Source organism: Orycteropus afer, unplaced genomic scaffold, assembly GCF_000298275.1.
Source record: "Orycteropus afer afer isolate SDZICR_OR568_19922 unplaced genomic scaffold, OryAfe1.0 scaffold00991, whole genome shotgun sequence".
Taxonomy (NCBI): domain Eukaryota; kingdom Metazoa; phylum Chordata; class Mammalia; order Tubulidentata; family Orycteropodidae; genus Orycteropus; species Orycteropus afer.
In genome coordinates, this window is record NW_006922578.1 from 333504 (window position 1) to 340032 (window position 6529).

The window sequence follows — 6529 nt, forward strand, 5'->3', positions numbered from 1 at the left end:
AGAATCCCCTTGTTCTGTTTGGACAGCTGCCTCTTGGTCTATATGTAGGTTCCTCATAAGGGTGCTTAAGTGTTCTGAAATTCTCATTCTTCACAATGTTATGCATGATTTGCCTTTGCATAGTTAACACAACAAAGGCAAACATCTTTCTGGTTTTCTCTGCTTTTACATAAGATCCATATCCTTCATTCCACATCCTCTTCTGAAATTAGCTTTAATTTCTGTCAGTTCCCCTTTAATTTATTACTGTAATCATTTTTTAATTATCCTAAAAAAATTACTTGTGTGTGATATTATTAAATAATTTTCACATTCTGAAATGTATCACAGTTCATTGGAAGGGGAACAAATACGGACTTCTCCTGTTGATTGGCTAGGACATAGTTGTCCTAAAATTTCTTGGCATAGACAGTAAGTACTTCCAACATTGCATTTGGTTCATTGAAATCTCTCAGTTGGTGTTCCGTCAGTTCCTGAAGCCTTGTTTTTCACCAATGTCTTCAGCACAGTTTTAACTTCTTCCTTCAGTGCCATAGGGTTTTGATCATATGCTCCCTCCTGAAATGGTTGAACACTGACCAAATCTTTTTGTACAGTTATTCTGTGTATACCTTCCATCTTCTTTTGATGCTTTCTGTGTCATTCAATATTTTGCCCATGGAATCCTTCATTACTGCAATTTCAGGCTTGAATTTTTTCTTTGGTTCTTTCAGCTAGGGAAATGCCTGTTCTTCCCTTTTGGTTTTCTAACCCCAGGACTTTGCACATTTCATTATCATACATTTTACTTTCGCTTCTCATATTGTCATTTAAAATCTTCTATTCACCTCTTTTCATCATTTCTTATATTTTCTTTAGATATACTACGTTCAAGAGCAAGTTTTAAAGTCTCTTCTGATATCTATTTTGCTCTTTTCTTTCATTCCTCTCTTTTTAATGACTATTTGCTTTCTTCATCTATGATGTCCTTGAAGTCATCTGACAACTAATGTCTTCTGACATTAGTGTTCAATGGGTCCACTCTACTCTTGTGATGATCTCTAATGTCAGGTGGAATATCCACAAAGTCATACTTTGGCTCTCATGGACTTGTTTAATTTTCTTCGGTTTCAACCTTGAACTTGCATAAAATGAATTGATGGTCTGTTCTACAATTGGTTCCTGGCCTTGTTCTGCATGATGATATTTAAATTATCCATGTTTCTTTCCAGAGATGTAGTTGATTTGATTTTGAACGAGGTCTCCATGGTAAGTCACTGTTTATGCTGTTCAAAAGTCATATTTCCAATTAATAAGCTGTTGGTCTTGCAAAATTCTACCATGCCATATCCTGTAGCATCTCGATCAGCAAAGCCATGATTTCCAACTACTGATCCTTCTGTTTCCAACTTTCACATTCCAATTACCAGTAATTATCTATGCTTCTTGATTACATGTATATCACTTTCAGATTGCAGAAGTTGGTAAAAATCTTCAAATTCTTCATCTCTGTCAGTAGTTGATGCACAAAATTGAATAATAGTCATATTGCTGGTCTTTCTTGTATGCAAATAGATATTGTGGCAGTTGTGGTCGCATGTCAGCTTGGCTGGCTCTGGTTGAATGGCTGGGCAACTGGATGTAGTTATTCCCCATGGTGAGACTGGCAATCAATTCCATGGTGGAATCAACTGGAGCAGCTGAGTAGCTGCTTTAGGGATGTGGTCTGCTTCCCGTGTATAACAAGCAGCTTTGAAGATCTCCAGCATTTGGGCATGCTTGAACCCTGCCTGTAGCCAAGTTTTTGTTCCACAGCCTGACATGCTCTGCTAATATTGGGACTTTTCCTGGACTTGAATTACTGGCCTGCCATATTGTTTGGTAACATCAGGACTGTGCCTTTTCACTTGTCGACCTTAGTTTGTCAGCTTCAGCAGCCAACAGCTGCCTGTGGGAAGAAAACTCTCCAACTTCAGTGGGCCAGAAGCAAGAAACAGAACTGAAGCCCAAAGTTGAGGGGCTTTCACCCAGCCCCTAGAGCCTGAAACTTTGAACTTGGACTTCTAGCTTCCAAAATTGTAAGAGAATAAACTCCTATTTGCTCAAGTCATCCCATTTATGGTATTTTCTGTTAGAGCAGCACTGGGAAACCAAAACAGATATTATCCTATCATTGACAGCATGGTACTTCACAACTGATCTTGAAATATTCTTCTTGACAATGAATGCAATGCACTTCCTCTTTGATTTGTTATTCCCAGCAAGTAGACCATACGATTATTCTATTCAAAATTCAGTGAGAGTACCTTAGGACTTTCTTTCTTGTGCTATGTCTGCTTTGGGTATCAATATGTTATGTTGACATTATAAAATAAAATGTATGTTTCTTTCCTTAAATTTTCTGAAATTTCTCCTCTATACTCATGCTCACCAATTCTCTATTCCCATTTCCATCTCAAGTCAGTCTTATCAGGCTGTTGCCCCAGCAGACAATAGAAACTGCTCCTGAGGAGTCAAGAATATTCTCTGCATTGTTAAGTCCAGGCTTCAAGTCTCCATCTGTCACTTACGTCACTTGCAGGAAAATTGACTCAGTTTAGTCCTCATTAGAATGGTTTCTTCACTTGGTGTATTAAGCTGGATAATGGCCCCAAAACAAATGTCTATAATCTGTGGGGCCTGTAAATTTTACCTTATTAGGGAAAAAGTTCTTTACACATGTGGAAAAGTTCTTATTTTATCCTGGATTATCTGGATGGTTACTAAATGCAATCACAATTGTCTTTATAGGAGACATGCAGAGGGATTTGGTAGAGACACAAGAGAAGGTAATGTGAAAACAGAGGCAGAAATTGGGATGATGGGGCCACAATCCTAGGGACGCCTGAAGCCAGTAGAAACTCTAGGAGGCAATGAACAGATTTTCCAATAGAATCTCAGGATGAAACATGCCTAAAGTCTCAATAACTTTTTTACTTTGATGATTTGGAGGATGATATTTTTAAGTTGGAGTTGATTTAAGACATTTGGGATGATATAGTTAGCTGAAAGTTTTTTGCGTTCAGGAAGGTTACAAAATTTGGGAAACCAAAATGCTATGGATTGAATTGTGTCCCCCTAATATATATGTTGTAAATCCTAACCACTATTCCTGTGATTATAATCTCATTTGAGAATGGGTTGTCTTTGTTGTTAATGAAGCTGGATTAGTGTAGGGTGTATCTTCAATCCATCTCTTTTGAGAAATAAAAAGGGATTAAACAAACAAGTGAAGAGAGCAGAGAGATGAGGAAGACAGATGCCAAGACACATGAAGATTGCCCAGGAGCAGGACTCAAGGAGAGACCTTCCTCCAGAGTCAACAAAGCAGGAGACTTTCCCTAGAGCCAGATTCACATTTTCAGACTTCTAGCCCCTAAACTGTGAGAACATAAATTTCTGTTAGTACAAGCCACACACTTACAGTTTTGCTGTTATAGCAGCACTAGACAGCCAAGATAAACAGCAAGGATGACTTTCCTCCTGAGCTGAAATCTGCCTCTTCCCAAACAGGATGACTGGCACCGAATTCTGGGGCACTTCCTTGCATTATGGTGGTGGCGGTGGTGGTGGTGGGTGCAGGGCATCAGGGAGAAAGTTGGTCAGCTTCATCTTACCTTCCCATTCTTGGGTTCTTAATACATCATATTATCTCTGCTGCCTGGCTCTGATTTCTATGGGAGGACATAGAGATCAGACACAATGGTCTCCCAAGTCTTTATGTGTCTTTTATAAAATTACCAAATATTCAAAATGATCATAATAACACTGATTGTGTAAAAAAAAAAAAAAAAAAAAATCATGACCAACACTTTACCACTTTCCAAAAGTAGCAAACTAAGCCATTGGCTATTTCAGGTTTAGGTCATTTTAAAACGTAACAAAATAATATGCATGCAGAAGGCACACCCTTTGTATCCCCTTCATTTCTTTCCTTCCTGTCCCTAAATAGTACCTACCCCTGTTGCTGTTGCTACTGCAATCCCAGGGAGCACACATTTGACTGTCTTTTCACCCCAACTTTTCCATCAGATGTATCAACATTATGGAACTCATACACCAAACAGATGATTTAGAATCACTTCTGCTGGGAATGACAGTGAAATCCAAAGTATAGCTCTTCTTTTTTAGCCTGCTTCTGTCCGTATACTCAGTCACCATCCATGGAAATCTGCTCTATCATTCTGGCTGGAGAATCTGACTCCCACCTCCACACTCCCATGTATTTCTTTCTTTCCAATCTGTGTTTTACTGGCATGTGTTTCATCCCTACCACCATTCAAAAGATGCTGGTACAGATACTGACACAGATCAAATCCGTCATCACTTACACAGGCTGCCTCACTCGGGTCTGCTTTGTCTTAATTTTTGGAAGTTTCAAAAATTGTCTCCTAGAGTAATGGCCTGAAGACAATTAAAACAAGCTCACGAGAGCCAATATATGACCTTGATTATGCCCCACCTGAATTTAAACATCATCTGAAGGATAGACTTGATGCCTTGAACACGAATGACCAAAAACCAGATGATTTGTGGGATGACATCACACATGAAGAATGCAAACGGACATTAGAAAGGCAAGAAACGAAGAAAAGACCAAAATGGATGTCAGAACAGAAAGTTGTTCTTAAACAGAGAGCAGCTAAAGCAAATGGGAGATATGATGAAGTAAAAGAGCTGCACAGAAGATTTCAAAGAGCAGCTTGGGAAGACAAAGCCAATTGTTATAATGAAATGTGCAAAGACCTGGAGTTAGAAAACCAAAAGGGAAGAGAACACTTGGCATTTCTCAAGCTGAAAGAACTTAAGGAAAAACTCCAGCCTTGAGTTGCAACATTGAAAGATTCTACAGGCACAATACTGAATGATTCAGAAACATCAAAGGAAGATGGAAGGAATACACCAAGTCACTGTACGAGAGAGAATTGATCAATGTTCAGCTATTTCAGGAGGTAACATATGATCAAGAATGAATGGTATTGGAAGAAGAAATCCAATCTTCACTAAAGGAACTGGCAAAACACAAGTCTCCAAGAATTGATGGAATACTGATTCAGATGTTTCAACATATGGATGCCGCACTGGAGGCACTTACTGTATGCCAAGAAATTTGGAAGACAGCTGCCTGGCTAACTGAATAGATCTATTTTTGTGCCCATTCCACAAAAAGGTCATCAAATAGAATGTGAAAATCATCAAACATTATCATTAATAATACATGCAAAATGGTTGCAGCAGTATATTGACAGGGAACTTCCAGAAATGCAAACTGAATTCAGAAAAGGATATGGAATGGGGGATTTCATTACTGATGTCGATGGGTCTTGGCAAAAAGTAAAGAATACCAGAAAGATGATTACGTGTGATTTGCTGACTATTCAAGGGCATTCAACTGTGTGGATCATAAGAAATCATGGATAACATTGTGAAGAATGGGAATTCCAGAACACTGTGCTCATGAGTAAACTGTACATAGATCAATAGGCTGTCCTTTGACCACAACAAGGGCATACTGCATGGTTTAAAACCATGAAGCATGTGTGTCAGATTTGTATCCTTTCACCACATTTATTCAGTCTGTAGTTGAGCATATGATCTGAAAATCTGGATTATATGATGAAGAACAGGCATTAGGATTAAGGAAGACTCATTAACAGCCTGCAGTAAGTACACAAATGACACAACTTTGATTGCTTGCTGGTAGTATTGAGACTGTTACAAATCCAGCCACTGGGCTGACTTGTAATTTTGGTGATTACCTCCATGGAGGTTTTACTGAAACTAGCAAGAATTATATGCAACATTATATGTTTGCAGATTTTGTTTTATTTTAATAGTTTCAGAAAAACTGAACTTGTATTTTTTTATGTCTCTGGTGTTTCTGTGTTTGTGGTGCAGTGAATTGCTTATTATGGCTTTTCTAGCCATAGTCTTTGTAACTCCCATTGGATTACTGGGTGGGCCCATACAAGTAAGGTACATGGAACTCTAATATTGGGATTGGTTAGTTTTGTCACTCAGCCAAGTTTAAAATGAGTCCTCCTAGAGGCAGAGAGGGTGTCTCACTACCATCAAGAGAGAAGTGCTGGAGGTAAAGTAGAATGAGTGTTGTACCTGAGATCCCTGCACTGGACCTACTTGGCAGAGACACTGGCAGGGAGACATGACCCAGCAGAGACACCTTGTCAGATAGAGGTGGTTGCAGTGGAACCAAAAGGCATGAAACAGAGTGACAGGTTTACCTGGCCTACAGGGGGCGGACGGAAATTGAGTGCCTTTGGGAAGGAGGCTTGCTGATGGAGTGGGGTGAACCTAGTGTATCTATCTGCAGAGCTAAAAGCACTTAGTAACACTTGCCCAAGTGGGGCAGAGGAGAAGCATGTCTGAGACAAAGCAGAGGGAAAATTGTCCTGATCAAAAAATTGTGTCCTGAGCACATTCCTGAACCTGTTATTTTCCTAATAAACCCCATAATCATTAGTATTGTCTGGGAGTTCTGTGTGGTCATTGC